At 39.1% G+C, this 16,921-nt stretch overlaps 1 long non-coding RNA gene across 1 annotated transcript; it reads right to left on the bottom strand.

Moving 5' to 3' along the window:
- Positions 1-773: 773 nt before the first annotated feature.
- LOC134169657 (uncharacterized) lies at positions 774-16,430 on the bottom strand. Its single transcript, XR_009966979.1, has 3 exons — positions 16,191-16,430; positions 960-1,051; positions 774-868 (listed from the first exon to the last, which is right to left on the bottom strand). It is a non-coding gene; the product is annotated as an uncharacterized LOC134169657 (long non-coding RNA).
- Between the last annotated feature and the right edge of the window lie 491 nt (positions 16,431-16,921).

Raw genomic sequence — 16,921 nt, 5'->3', positions numbered from 1 at the left:
TGAGCCACACCTGGCAGGACCTCCTGGCTCACTCTGCAGCCACCTTCAGACTGCCTGGAGATGAAGCGGGAGCTGGTTTGGTCCCAGTAACATCAGTGGCATGCACAGATAATTTTACAGCTGCTCTAAGTACCTCTTGAACATCCCTGATAATCAAGCTTCATGTCTATGTGTACTATTACAACATGAAGGAGTGAATGGGTTGCAGTATTTCATTTAATCATCTTTATTGTTATATTAGACTCCTGAATAGGCTCTTTCATACACATAAGTCAATTTGAGTTACACAAGATATTGAGCACTGTCTACCCAAAACAGTTATAAAAAGGGAGTCAGTGCAGACAGCCTGTGCTCATGGCTGCGGTGCCATTTCATTCTGGTTGCTCACCTCAGCATATAAACCTTTTATTTCTATCCACCACGATCTGAGTGCCTGTCTTTTGAAATGTCTGCTATAAAACCACACAGCAGCCACAGAGGAATTAGAAAACTGCTGTGCCTCAGAAAATAATTTTTGTCCACAGTGTTTACACAAATCAGAATGAAATTATTCACCAGAGTTGAAAAGTCAGGACAAGACAGTGCAGTGAGCAAAACAGAGCAATATCCCATACCTTTGTGAAGCACAACATCCTCTCTTTATTTGATGCAAAGACAGAACGCTTCTTCCTGGCATGAACTGCACCTCCAGAGGTTATATCCACACATCAGAGAACACAGAAAAGAATATAAAATAAAATTGGAGGAGACAATCAGTGGGATTTTATTTTAAACTTATAGCCTGAAGATCAAAAGGTCAACTTCAAGTTTCCAGCTTTTCTTATAGCAATGATTGGGTGAATTATACAGCTCTTCTCCAGGGCTAGATCTGGAAGTTAGATACATTCTTTGTTATAATTTGACCTTGCAATAATCTGCCACAATAGGGATTATGGTGTTGTCAGAAGATTATTCTGCACCTGTTTCCATGACATTTGTCCCTCACAGAGGAAGTGTAAATACTGGTGACATCTACCCTCAGTGATGCCTTGTCACTCCTGTTGAGACATAGCTGGGAAGCAAAGAGAAATGAGAAGGAAAAAGATAATGAAGAAATAAAAATAGAAGCAGAAAGTGGAAAGCAGCCTAACTTCCCCCTGCCCTAGCACTCCTGCCAACAAAGGAAAACAGAAAAGGGACACAGGAACTACTCAGTAAAGAGAAAAACATGTTGGAAACATACACAGAGAGATGCAGGACTGCCCAGGCATTTATACTAAAGTCATATTAAAAACTATCTCTCTCTGAAATATTGGGAAGCCCTGGATAAAACACTCCTGATATAAAGGACTGCTCAGGTTGAACTGGCAATATCAATGGGGAAAAAAGACAGATGAAAAGCAGGCTATTGCAGCTGGATGCTCTGACTGAAGTTAGACATTTCTTAGCGGGAGAGAAAAATAATAACTTTGGAAAAAAACCTGAATAAAGTTAGAAAGTGCTCTCTACAGAATGAGTGAAAGGCTGGTGTCACAAGCACTGAAAGCAGAGCTTGAAACAAGCTTGAAACCCCAGTTTTCAAGCGGTCCAAAGCTCTCCCTCTGGTCGCTGTTAACTTTCCAGTTATCACAAATGGGATGAAAGGGCCTAAATTATTACCTTTTGCTATTTTTATTACCTGTATCTTCATACAGACAAGCTACTCCAGGCTTACAATCCCCTGATATTAAGTTACCTCAGCCCTTAGCTGTTGATGGGAAATGGGTAAACTAACTTTTCAGGGCTGTTATAAAAATCTCGTTCGGTCTCAGCATCACTGATATATACTGCCTTTGGTATAGATCGCACCTGTTACTTTCAGAAAAGGAAATTTTCTATGGAAAAAAAAGGTAGTTTTATTTACTGAACAACATAGTCTGCCACAAACAAATCTTTAGCTTAAAAATCTAAGATGGACACCTTTCTTATAACCTGCAGAGTTTTAATCCTGTCGTGGCTTAAGCCCAGGACAAATCCCATTTTACTGAACAGCAATATGAAAAGAAATAAATCTGAGTTTTGTAGCTATGTGACACCAAAATCTCACTGATTTCAGCTAAACACATCACTGTCCCAAATTCCCATTTTTATAAAGACGGGCTGAGATTTGATTTACACGAATATATGCCACTTTTAAAATATTCACCAGTTTTTTATCTTCATTCATTCTGATGCACATATTTAAACAGTTTCCAGTATTTCTGTTTTCTTGGCCAAGCAGAAATATTTATTATACTTGTTAAAGTTTATATTACCCTGTAGCAAAGCAATTTATCATTACTATACATGGGTGACTTTCCTGATTATTAAAATACTGTTAAAGTGAAAACTCTTCAGCTCACCACACTTCTAATTTATTCTTGTTGTTTAACTTCAATCGGAATATAACTGCAAAATTATACATCTGGTCTAGAAATTGAGACATGGGGTAGATAGTCAGAAAGGTGGGGGGGGGGGGGTCCTATTGACAAGGCTGAGTGTATTGCACAGATATGGTCTAGGTTCCCAGGCTGTCATCAGGGCCATGAGACCATGAAATGTTGATTTTGCCTCTAGATAGTAGATCTGCTTCAGACTTGCATTAGTAGTGCCATACCCCCTTGGACTGAGGGTGGCACATGCTGAGAAATTCCCAGTGGGAAATACACCTTCAGTAAGTAGTCTTGATATGAACTTTTCCTTTGCTACTTGCCCTCTCAGCCATCTGCCGGAATGGCATTGCCTGGAAAGTTGGTTGCATCCTTGGGAAAATACACTGATCTGATAGAGAAAATATACATATAACTATGTAAGTGCTAAAATTACTTCAGGAAGCACCTCCTATGCTTTACAGAAGCCATCATTCTGTGAAACCTTCTGAAGAAGCATACATATTGCCATCTATATTGCTGTTGAATCTATTCCTGTTCATAGCAAATCATGGTGCGAAGAGGACTACCTTTATAAGCAGCAGCACCTGAAACACTCTGGAAGCCTATCAGCGATGCAGAAACACAAGCTCAAAAAAGCAGTTTCAATAAAGTAAGACACATGATAGGAAGGCCAGCAAAAAAAGCAAAGGGATGAGTCAGGAAGACTACACTGGAGTCACTGGATTTCAGCTGGCGTTGGACTACTTGAGATACCACCGTATCAGGCTGAAGTGAACTGAAACTATATCCCAAAATTAGAGCTTAATTATCAGTTTGTATCATGTTCTCACAGGCACAACAGAGAAGGTGAACATCACCCCTCCTGAGCACAGCACAGGTAATAGGAAAGATAACAAAGCATCTTTCTTAATTGTACTCACCTGGCTTAATCTTACAGGTATTCAGAGTCTGAAAATACTACTTCTGAATTAATTTCAGATCAGAATGGAATGAAGTTTGGGAACTGAATGAGCTTCTGCTTATGGCCCTGGGGACAACAATGGTGGACTTTGTCCCAGTTGAACCAGCTGGTATTTTATACTGTCCACTCCTGCACAATAGAAAACTTTCCCCACTGAATCAGGAGGTTATAGTAGTCGTTTTTAACACTCAGTGAGAGGGACTTCAAGATCCAAGCGTATAAAGAGGAAAAGTATGTAAATGTTCTAGATCTTTTTTCAAATCCAATGAAAATGTTTTGATAGATTCAGATATTCCCATTGAATGTAATAGAAGTGGCAAATTTCCATTGTTGTTTAAAACACCTCCTTCACGTGACTTTTTATAGACTCTGTGACTGTAGAATTTTGCATAGCACATTTCCAACTAGCAGAGCTTACTGATGGCTGAATCATCAACTCCTGTATACAAGGAACTGTGATGGCAATGCTGACAGAGAGCAGCCCATAAAAGCTGCAATGGGTTCTGCTATAAGTTTTGTATAACAGCTCCTTCAGTCTTTGAGGGAATCTTGTAAAATTAAAACATAACAGAATTCAAATATTTGTAAGCAGATAAGAGCACTGAGCTCATTATGCCTGTGCTTTTCATTCACCAGCAGTTACATTTTTCTCTATCATTTGTTGTCTTTGTAGTGATAACTCACATCAGTTTAGAGCCGTCATGAAATGAGATTTTCAACAAAACATACATTTTAATCTGAATTCACCATGTTTTAAGTAATATCGCTACATCCTTTTTTCTGAAACTGAAACTCAGGTCAAGTTGCCGACTGCTCTTTGCTGACAATAAAAGACTGCACCAATCAGAGTATATGCTTTACTTCTTAATGAGCTGGTTTTTTTCTGTTTCTTCCTCTGTGTTATCTTAAAATGCAGAAGATGGTAATTTAGTTCAGTATACAGAAAACCCCCTCCAGTAAAAAACACATTCTTCTGAAGCCGTAGCGGCCAATAGCAACTAAAGATCAGTTCTTGGGTGATGTCAAAAACAATGCCTGATAGTAACAAAGCCAGCTGCTTTGATTTATATTGCCTTCCTCTAGCAATACAAGCCAGCATTCTGCTTGCCCTTTTCACTGCAGTTGCACATTAAGCTGAATGCTTTAGAGATTTTCTACAGCAACTCCCAGATCTCCTTCCTAATCAGTATTCGACACATCTTTCCTTTTAGCAGATGCGCTATTTTTTCCCTTTGTTCCAAGATTCATTGTTCTCCATTAACTGCAGTTGCCATTTATTAGTCCAGATGCATAAATGATCCAGCGACCCCTCATAAGTTGATGTGTTTACACCCACCCACACGTCTGTGCACCAGCATGCAACAGACCTTTGCATCATCATATATTTAAATATATGCACTAAAACTATAGGTTGTTTATATGAGATTTATGATGTTTCTCAAACATACATATGATAATGAAATGAGATTTTGAACTGTTAAAAGTGAACCAGCTTTACAGATAGTTTCTGAAGATGTGCTCTTCTGGGCTTTGAGAATAACATAAAAATACATGGAAGCAGATCCTCAGCTGGTGAAAAATCTTGTTAGAATTAATGTTGTTGTGTTGATTTACACCAGGTAAGAGTGTGATCAATTAAATCTGTGCTGTGAACTATATAATTTTTTAATGAAAATTTAAATGTAATCATGCTAGGCCACAATAGTTATTTTGGAGAGAAAAAAGAGCAAAATTAAATATGGAAACACTAGGAGAAACCATTCTTGAAATACAGACAAATTGGAGTGAGAAATGGAGTGTCTAATATTTAAATATTCAAACTACTGATAATATAAACAGGTGGCAACCATATAATATAAAGTACATTAACTTGGAATTCTGTAGACACTTAGAAGATAGGAAAATAGGATTTCACATCATATTAGTTCACTGGTCCATGAAATCCTATATCCTTCTTTCAACATTGGCTAGTAGATAATTCTTCAATGGAAGACAATCCTGCCCCTCATAATGGATCTCAGAAATACAAAATACTGTAACACAGGAGAAGCAGGAAAATAAAACATAAGACAGTCACTGAAAATATTTTTAAAAGCCGTAAGAGCTCATAGCTTTAATAACAATAAAATATTCATTGTCTTAAAATCAAGCTCAGTTGGGTATTAGATAGCTAGAAGTATGCTGTGCTTTCTACCCTCGGGTCACTAACTCAGCTCATCTACCCCATCAACGCTGCCTAAAATTTATGATCACAGTTCACTTTGTGAATAAAGATGTTTCCACTCCATAAAATCAATGGCATTACTAGCACTCACTCTTCCACTTCTCCTACTGGGGGCAGCAGGGATGACAACTCATTGAAACTCCCTTTGTGACAGTCCCCCCAAAACAGCACTGAGAGTCAGTATTAGGGAAAAGTTAGGAAGCTAATGTCAAACTCAGCAAATACTGTCTTAGCTACTGCATAAATAAGTCTGGGTTTAAATTAAATTAAATATTGTGGCATATTCTGACAGTTAATATTTGCAGTTGCCAGTGGGTTATGAAAAGAAAATACCCAAACCAAAACAAACGATTCTGCTGTCTTGTTTTCTCACTAGAAACCTCTACTCTTTAAAACAGAATAGACATAACCATCTACTGTGGCACCATCTTTATGCTGGCGACAGCAATACCCTGCTCAGAAGCCCTGGCTTCGTTTATCAGTGACGTCCAAGTGCACATTAGTATCAACATGTCTCAGCTAAATATTACCAAAGGTGATTACGATGACAGGCAGGTGTTACTGCGACCTGGCCTTAAATCAGCCCATCAGTTAAAACCGCACCCAGAATCAGAGATTTGCTACACAGAAAACTCTTGCAAAGTCAGACAGGATGAACAACCCAAACCAATGTTACCCATCAGAAAACTCTTTTTATCCTTAATTTCTAAAATCTACCTATCCTTTTTCTGTCCTGAGCAGGTTTCCCTTGTGCCATCTCTCTCAGGGCACTGATAGCTCCTTTCCAAGCATCTTTCCAGAAAAAGACAAATTACAGCAAGAGCAGAAACTGCTGCTTCACCAACTTAATACTTTCCTAGGTGTCCACCTGCAGGGGGGATGTGCAAACCAAGAGAAGGCAAGAGCTGAGATCTGAACCCTTCAAGGAATTAACACAAGCCTTTACAAAACCCATCAATTTGTTTCTATATGAACCAGCAGAGAACAGAATGAGGAGAAAAGGAAGAAGGGGTTGATCTGGGACTATTACAGGATACATTCTGCTTTCTAATGAACATTGACTCAGGCCCATAAAGACATTTCTATAACATATTTTTCCCTTACTATCTTCTTTGAAGTAATTATATTTCAACTCCCTTGCAATTGTTAAGATGGTAACAGACATAGCACTGACAATAGTGCTAAGCTTAAAATGGGCATAGGTGTGAGGTATACATGTCTGTAGAGACAAACAATAGTAAAAGGTAACCAAGAGCAAGGAAGTGAAGTAGTGGGAGAAGGCTGTGTACCGTATGTACAAAAGGAGTTATCATTACACCTGAATTCATGACTTCCAACATTTTGCTTAGTTCAGACTTTTCTGGAAAATTATTTTTTTTTTCTTAGAATTTTAATAAAATTCTCAAACCTCCTACTTTTTATTTCTTCTCAGAAAAAAGCTCTTTATTTCTTTTCAATTCCCTGGACTGCAGCTGCCACAAAAGACACTCCCAAGCATACAGCTTGCCTCCTCTTCCTCTCCTTTTGCCTTCTTCCCACCTGGCAAATGTGCGCAGTCATCACTCAGCCCAGTGAGAAGGGTCTGACTCATCTCCACACATATCAAAAGGTATAGGTCACAACTAGAATCACTGTCTCTCAGTGCGCACATGTGCTTGTCAGGAGGCATCATGGATTCACTGATTCAGCTGCAAGTGAGCAACAGTACTCACTGACCCAGCAAATCTTTTTCTGATCTCTCAGGGGCTCTGTCAGCATCCAGAAATCCCCCCAAGCAGTGCAGTAATATTCCCTCTTCAGTCAGGTCCTAGATTTTTCTCCACTTTTATAAAAACAAAAAAAAAACAAGGTGTCCTTGAAGTTTAATATAACCACTTCATTGGCTCTGATCCTGGCTTGAGCTGTGCAGAGGAAGAAAATTAAGAACTCCATTTTGTGTGCTTTCTAAAGGCCTGGAGCAACCCACCTGATTTATTTCAGCCCAGGAAATTAAAAATATGGATAAATACCTTCCTACGTTACAAAGACTTAAAGTTGTCTTTTACTGCCATGGGGCCACGTGCAAAGAGAACACATTGCAAGGCAGATCACATTAATCTCCAGGAAGCTGCTGTAGGGTGCATGATCAGAAACACACAAATAATACCATTTATTGTCATGAGCCTGGGACAGCTCACATCTACTATCCTGAGCAGCAAGGTTACGGATGGAGCTGTATTAGGCCATCCCAAGCTTCTTTGTGTAAGCAGAGCATTGCACCCATGTCTTCATTGCTTTCTAAGTGTATTTACATTGACAGATAAGTATGGAGCAAGATCAAAGGATGACAGAAGGGACTGCTCATCCTCCCACTGGGCAGAGACCCCACTGCAGTGCTGCTACCTCGTGCCACACTTGCCTCAGACACAAGTTTGGTTTTCTCCTTTTTCTGAAGAGTGACAGAAGGAAAACCCTCATAGCAGTCAGGGGAAGTGTCCTGATAACCAACACGAATTTTGTACATAAACTGAAAAGACACAGTTATCCTGTTTCCTATTAAAGAGCGTGGTCACTTCTTTCCTTTGTTCCCACATGATTATTTCACTAACAAACATCAGTAAAATTACAATTTACAGCTAAATGATTTCAGAACTGTAAAGTATTCTAAAAGCTGAATTCAGGCAGAAGTTAATGATGCAATAGATCTAAGCAACTAAGCCAGATCTATGCATACGAGGGTGATTGGAAAAAATATAGTCTGATACTTTTTTTAATATACTTTGGATAACAACAGTATGCAGAGCAGAATCATTTAATATATTCAATGATCCATCTTGTCATGTTATGGCTTCATCTGATATGATCTATCACTTAACAGCATGCTAGTATGCATATAGAAAAAAACCTCTAGCTTGTAATAAATTATCACAGCCTCTATTTATTTTGCAGTGTGTATTTACTTTCACATTTAACCCATGCCATTGTAAGTCCATTTACAAAAACTCAGGTCCATTTCCTAATCTTTGTGAGCTTTTCATAAGCATGACCCATGGGATCTTGTGATATCTTTCCTGGATGGCAAATGTTCAGTACATGACCACCAGACCTGAAGTCTTGCTGATTTACACTAGCACTAATAAGAACTTTGATCCATCTTCAAATATGATGAGCAAGTCAAATCCTACAGCTACCATGAAAGGAACATAATCTAAGCAGCCTTAATTCCCTCTTCTGTTTTGGAAAGTTTCTTCTATAATGCTTGTTCTACCCTTGAAATAACTACTTGATAAAAAGCTCAAACCTGGATCCTACTTGTACTTTCCAGAATAAAAATTACTCTTTCACATGGTTTGAAGTTGTGTAGCGAAGGGGTTGATCCTGGGAATCACAGATGGACAATCAGGCTGTGATTTTAAGATCTGGAGATGATCTAAAAATGATAGATCCCACAAAAATGCAATAATAGGACAGGCACCAAACACTTCCTAATTCATCTAGCAACAAGCTGTTTTCCAGTTCAGGTGCAGATCTAAGCAGAGCTCCATATCAAAACTAAATCCCTTGCACTGGTCAAACTGGAATTCCTAAAGAGCTTTTCCTCTCCCATTGTAAAACACATATTTTGAGGTTGTTTTATCCCATTTTTCCATACAAATTACATTGGAACAGTAGAACATCATAAAAAAAAAACAAAGTATCCCTGCTAGATTCAGCAACTAAAATTAAATAGGGTTTTTTTTTCTACTTGATCGTAATTGTAATATTTCAGATTCTTTCTACAAAGAGCAGAATTTAATGGCTGTTTATGGATTTTTCACCCCCTTAGAGAATTTCTGCAAAATTCAATTATTTTTGGAGACTGCTTGAGTTTATGTCTCACAGTGATGATGAATTGCCTATTGTATGGCAGACTTAAAAACAATACACGAAAATCAATTCTTTGACAAAAGGAAATACACAGAGAATCCAGGATTGGCACACACACTGCCTTTGCCCTGAGTAACGATGATCACAAGTATCAAAGACTTTTGTTTAAACATATATATTCAGTGCCAGATACACGCAATTTTCATGTTCAGATGTGACAGTAGTATTTAGGATTACTGACTGCCTAAAGTAAGAATAATATTATGCATCAAATAAGAGCATTAAAAAAAAAACAATAAATAACACTGAGAATGGAATTTAAGCAATGCCTTTTATAACCAAGAGGTTTACACCTCAAATCTGTTAATAAAAGTAAAATATTGTACCAACCACAGCAAAAATCCTTCTGTGAAGCTCTGAGATACAGTTGAAGGGAACTTTTCGTTCTGCCCATGAATCTACAAGCAGGTTATATCCCATACTTCGGGTGGAGTAGTATATAAATTGTCAAGAAAAAATATGGTTAGCCTGAAGCTACCAATAAAAATTTTTTGTAATGCCAAATGCTTGGGCTTTGTGAACCAGCTGATCTTCCCCCTCTAAAAGTATTTTTATATTAATCTCATGCTAATCCAATCAAAAAGTATTGTGCTAGTAAAATCTGACTTTGTGTAGTGCTGTAGTTTTACACAGCAAACCTGTTTTACACTCAACTTGTTCTCACCCCTAGACAATCAGATGCTATGGTTTGGGGTTTTTTGCCATAAACTTCTTAGCAACCTTGAACAATCCCAGGATCTTTCATGGGAAGTGATACTGAGCAGCAGCCGTGGAAACACTGCCGTAAGAAAGACATGCAGCGTGCTGTCCCTCTGAGAAAGGCTGATAATATTGTCCACAAGAGACCCAGATCTTTGTCTCTAAACTTCATTACGAGGAACACTGGCTCTGAACACAATTTCCTATACAATATCATCAGTGCAAAAGGAATGGCAGAAACATTTAACATTCATCTTCTTGAGAAAGTGGCCGTTGTACCTTTTCTCTGTTGTTGGGCAGATGCAAGCCTATTAGCTAGACGTGTAATTTATCCTGCTTCAGAAGAGCAGTGTGCAAGACAGTACCAGCAGCATAGCCCACATTATCTCCATGTTGCTGCGAGGCAGGTATGACCCTTGTCGCCTGCTTGGGGTTGCCTTTTCACTGCCAAAAATAAGAATACTGAGGAAGCAGGAATGATACATCTCTGTGAAGTAAGACATGCATGGCATACATTGAAATTAAGGTGCCAGCTTGCCAATTTGAATGGGTGACCTCATGTCAGGCACTTCGAAAAGACTGTTTTCAAAAGGCAATCAACATTTCCTGAGAAAAATCAGTTTCCTGACAAGGGGCTCATGATGAGCACCTCTCAAGAAAGAGCTACCTTGCATGGCCTAGGTGAAGAGATTTGTCAAAAATACCTGGGATTTTTTATTTGAGGATGTCAGCATTTATTACTTTTCTGGTTTTTTTCATTATTTTTTATTAGTATTGCCAAGATACTTTCAGTCTAGGAAAAATGTTCCTGTTTTGAATGTCACCCCATGGATCTCCTGCCAAAACACACATGCAATTGTCACTGAAAAGCAAGAAAGTTAAATCTTGAAGCTCTTACTCACTTGCATAGTCTCACTGAATCCAAGCAGTGGGATCAAGCTGCTAATTACATATCCTTGAAAGACATTTTGTTATAATGCTCCTGAATATCTCCACTGAGGAGCCTCCACGACTCTCTTGCATTATAAGAGCTTTGTAATAACTCATGAAAACACTGTAGCTCTGCAGACAAGCTGTACAGAGCATGGGGATTTGGTTTTCTTCCTTCCTGCAGAGGTGAACTAAAAGCCACCGCTGAGAGTCTACTGTGCACTGACCACATTGCTTTCCACCTATTTACAGATGAAACTTTCTCCAGTGGTTTTCACACTGGTGAGTTACAAAAGGGAGGCATTGAGCAAGTCCTACACTCGCCAAAGGTAGAAACAAAAGGTTTCTCACGCTCTGTAGCTGTGACAGAAGTGGGAGCAGACCATAAATTGTAGATTAAATCATGTGCATGAATGCATAAAATTCTGGTGATTGTATTAACTCATCATGTCTATGTAAAAGCTGTCTAAACTGCAAAACCATCCTAAAACACCTTCCTAGCACAGACATAGCTCATCACAGCAAAAAACTTCAGTTTAGGTAGCTTTAGCTGCCCAAATTAAGTTAGTTCTACTAAAGAATAACTTTGTCCATATGAAAACATTTGCCAGTAGAATATACAGGCTGACATGCGTCCACATGTATGTATGACATACCCAATCTCTGACTTCCTTGGGACTTTTAATTGTGTGGTACACAGAATTATAGTTCATGTAAACTCCTACAAGACAGAATGCTAAAATAAAAACACAAATTGCCCACACACAAAAGCATACAGCCTAATGGTGAGGGAAGTCTGCATCAATCCTTGTTTAATTAACAGTGTCAGCAAAGTCCACCTCCACAACACAACAGAAGCAAAGGCAAAGACACTACCTTGGGTAGGAAAGGCAAAAAAAAAAACAAAACTAAAAAGAAGGGAAAGGAGGTAGAAACAGCAAATATTCTCAACAAGAAGCTGCCTGTGAATAAAAGCATCACCACGTGTGCACAAGTTTGTCTCAGTAGCAGAGTGAATAGCCACAGGATATCAAGAGATCACCTGGCATCAGCAGGTTCATTCAAACCTAAACTCGACTGCTGCATGGTCATAGCTCAACCTAAAGTTGAGGCTAGATATCTAGAGGCTTGGTCTGGACATAGAAAACATCAATTTTGTTGCAATCTTCTTCCCCACAAAGCCAACAAACAAACACCACCACAAAGCAACAAACCAAACTACCATTTGTGAGACAAAATAGAATACTCTCTATCCTGTTTTAACACACACACACATGAGCCCCCCCGCCAGGCACATTATTTGGGGAAATGAAGACAAATCCTGTCATTGCAAAGTCCCCCAGCTGACAGTATTTTCTGACAAGCACCTTGAGGGCAGAAATCAGTTAGAGCAGCTAGGCAAGCCTCCTTTGCTATTACTCACCTATGCTGATAAACCATCCTGCCACTAACAATATATAGCTAGTCCTGGACATATTCATAACTATATATTTAAACTGCCTTCATTTATCTTAACTTCTAACTGCAAATGCCATGTCTCTGTCACTTTCTGTAAGACTTCCTAAAAATCAGGACACCTTTGATGTTCGCTGTACTTTTTGTCTAGAACCATTATTAAGTGCATGTACTTCTTTGCCTTTTCCTAAAATACAATTACTGAGAAAATGGTTTGTACAGATATAATTTATGTGGGTGAGAAAATGCATTGCAATTTAGCTACATTATGACACAGGCTCAGCACCTCCATGTGCTGAAATAGGGAAGATCAAGAGTTATGCTCAAGAGGAGGACAATGTTGTCACCATTCAGCATCATTCCCCTACATTGCCAGGGGCAGACGCATTTCCATACAGCTGGTAACATTAATTAAGGTTGCTTTTTAGGGAATTCCTTAAGGGATCCATACTATCCCCTAAGTTAAGCACTGCATAGGCAGAAACATGCAAACAGAGCAGTTTTTAAATCGGTGAGGCAAACCAGCATCCCACCTATACCAAAATAATAGAGAAAAGAGAGAAAAGAAAAGAAACAAAGCCACAGAGAAAAGAAATATGCAAATCTTGTTCTTTTAGTACCATATTTATCATGCACCTTTATAGTGCACAGAAATGCTCCAGCATCTACTACCGACCTGTTTTAGTCATATCTTTGATTTGTCCATTAAATGAATCAGATCATAATTCTGAAAATAACAGTAAAACAGACATCAGTGGGGTCAGGGATTGCCCTACAAACAGGATCCACCCAAGACAGGTAATGGCTTGGGACATTGCCATGCTTCAGTCTGCAACCCTCCACATTTCTTCCTCCTGTTTCTCACAGAGGTTTTGACACTCCCTTATTTTTCAGATGCTCATTGTTCTCATTAATCTCATTTTTGGCAAAAAATTCCCAGCCTGTAGCTAAGGAACTGCTCTCCTGACCTGCCTTCTTCTACTTTCATAGTAATAGAGGGGGGAAAGGATACATGGAAAAGCAGAGCTGATAAAATCAAATGCCTCTGTTTAGGGTGTTCTAGTTTTCTAAAGCCTTCAGCAAGTTTTATGAAAACAAGTATTGCAGATGGGCCATACAGGGCTGGTGGGGTGGAGACATCTGTATAACCTCAGGGCTCCCTCATGCGAACTAGGGCAGAAAAGCATGCTCTGAACTTCAAGACAGCACTGTGTTCTACTGGGCTTTGCTCTAGTGTGCCCCAGTTTCTTCCTGTTCTTGGAAGCTTGGCTTTTCCACTGGTTTTGTACACACAAGTGAACTAGCTCCCCAACTTCAGGAAGAGCCTGCAGAGACTCATAAACAGTTAGCTGCAGCTGTCATTTTATACAAATGCTTCTTGCTGTGATGAAATGGAAATCCAATGTGTTCCTCATCAAAATCATACTTAATTGTAGCTAAATCCAGTGCTATCAGAGGAAGTGTTTGCATGTTTGTTTATCGCAGCCACACTGGCAGACACTTAAACTGCTTTCCTGTTGATTCCATACTCAGTTCAAAGCTGCCTGCCTTAAAATTCTCCATGGACCACTTCCAGTCATCTTCACAGATCTCGTGCCCATGTTAGGTTTCATTGAAGTTACTGGGAAAATTTCCATCGATTTTAATTGAACAGGCTGTTTAGCTCCCCCCGCCCTGCTCTGGCAATAAAATATTCCAACCAAAAATTCAAGACCATGTGACTGTGGCTCTCCTATTTTATGGCAAAACTGAAAATCAGCTAATGACCTCTTCAGGTTTTATCACGATTAACAAAGAAGAACCATTTTTATGTGTTTTCCTCTTGAAATGCACACCAGTTGAGTAATTGGTCTGAATGGGACAGTTTTCCAAATTATGCCTCAAGATTGCCTTAAACAGGACTTTTGAAAACCAGATATTTTGCACTATATGTTATACAAGCAGTTTCCTTCTGTGTGTTGATTTCTTTTTTTTCTCAGGGAAAATATAATAATTTCTACACAAACCATATCATGTTTTGAAACAAGATTTCAGTCAGGGAAAATTTGTTCCTATCTATTGCATTACTTCAAAATCTGAGCCCCCAGGTTTGCTTGCTCTGCAATGGAGAACTACGGAAAGGTGAAAATAGGCCATTTGCCATGATTCTCACCCTTTTTTAACTGACTGGAAAGGAAAGAACAGTTCAGGGACAGCAGAAGAAGACCTATTGGGTGACAATGGTGAAGGAGTCTTGCTAACTCCCTGAATAATTGTGCCCCAGCACTAGGCATCTCGAGGGCTGACACTCCTCTCCTGCATTTCCTTCACTCTTGGGAAGGAAGATTCCTTCTCCTTGTCAAATTCTATGAATGTTTTGATTACAGTGTTAACAAAGGTCTGATTCCACTCAAATGCTGTGAGGGAGCCTATTCAGGGTGTGTATTATGGCTGCAGGGTCATACACTAACAGTGAGATTCCTTCCATGGTAATGAAAAGAAATCCACAACAAAAGAAGTCCAGAAAGTTCAAGTCTACCTCAGGTTCACTGGTTTCTGCTCTATTCTTTCATGCTATTCATTTACTCACAATGAAGTCCTGCAGAATTCAAACACATATTCTCTATGCTTCTTCTGTTATACAAAACAAGGTTGATTCAATGAAAGGGAAAAAATAATTAAACAAAAACCCAAAACAAAAAAAAAAATTAGAAAGAAAACAAACAAAAAAACCCACCAGCAAAAACAACCCCGAAACAACACAAAACCTCTCACCACCCCCCCACACCCCAAAAAAAACAAAGCCAAGCGGTCTCTTTTGGACTCAAGTATCCCACCACAGAGACTACCCACACCAACAGCTAAGTGAGGCTCAGCAATTACCTGGATTGTTCACAAAATTAAGTCCTAACAACATCACATTCCAAAATTTCTGTCTCTGAGAGAGCAAAGAACACCACCCCTCTGTGTTCAGCCATGATAAATAGGTTACTTAATAACTGATATTCCCTTCCACCTAACACAGTGTTAATTGAATGGATCCCATTACAATATAAATAGGAAGGACCAGATTAAAAAAAAAACCAAGCCATCTGTAAATGGAGCCAACGATTTTAATGGCAAGAAAATAAAGGCTAGCAAATGTGTGGTGAAGTGCATCAAAATGTTAATTGCTTATAGTCACGTGCTTCTAGTAGTGGAGAAGAGGATGAAGGTAAGGTGCAGTAAAATGTCTTTTCAGACAGCAGACATTCTAGTCCTTGGCTGTTCTGCTGTGGAAATAGCACAAACGTGGAAATGGGTAAACTAAGAAAACCAGTTGTGCAGATTTATGACCTCTACCTTACAGTGAGGCTTAGCAATCTACAGAGAGCCAAGGTCCTTGCCTACCTACACACCAGATGTGGGATGTGGGAAGTGGATATTAACAATCCAAAAGGATTATTTTTTTGCAGGTGCCTAAGATATTTCAAGAGGTAGTTTTGGAGGCACTAATTTTTAGACAGGCTCTGTCTACACTAAACTCCGTCAAAATATATGCTGTGTTAAATAGGGAACAGCACAGTAGCCAACAATCACCTAAGTCAGAAGAAACTGGAGAATCTAGCCTTAAACACAAGTCCCAGATTATTCCGAAAATTCTTACCTTATAGTCTGCAGACAATATTATTCAGGCATTTTATGAAGAGCTGAACATAGCTGCAGCCAAATCCTGGCTTGTCTTCATCTTCACAACTCCAAACCACATCAGTCACCTAATGAATGGCATGAGGGTGTGCTCACGTTGACTCCTCAGCTCCCCAGTGCCCTTTTAAGAAGAGAGGAATGCACTTTTTCCTTGTTTGTGTGTCATTGTTAGGGCTGGGAATTAAATCTCAGTGGTAAAGTATCAACAATGGGTGATGATATCCAAATCTGAAAGAACCATGTTTGTCTTTCCAGTTTTAGGAACTGGATGCAGAAGAAATGTCCCCTTTACTGGTGATACAAATCAGGACATAGAAGGAGAATGATTAAAGAAAATACTATGTCATTCCTGATGGAATAATGACTCATACAGCTTCCCTTAATATTAAGGGAGGAAGTACTGATTTTAATCTGATGAATCCCAAAATTACATGAGGCTCTCAAAGTCACACAGAGCAGCCCAGGTGAGATCCTCCTAGCTTTCGTTTCTTACTTGTAACTAAGGAATATCCTCACAAGTGCCATAAAAGGAACTTGGAGGCATGAGAGTCTGGGGAATTTTAAAATGTCAGAAACATGCAAATATTGTGGATTAGTATTCCAAGCAGAGCCATAATTTTCATGTTTGCACTCATTTTAGCATTCCTTTTAAATTAAAGACACAATAGGTAAGCTGGCAGCGTGCAGTTG

Source organism: Pezoporus occidentalis, unplaced genomic scaffold (assembly GCF_034315485.1).
Source record: "Pezoporus occidentalis ecotype Australia unplaced genomic scaffold, CSIRO_AGI_Poc_V1 ctg35, whole genome shotgun sequence".
Lineage (NCBI taxonomy): Eukaryota > Metazoa > Chordata > Aves > Psittaciformes > Psittacidae > Pezoporus > Pezoporus occidentalis.
This window is presented reverse-complemented; position numbering and strand designations above follow the sequence as displayed.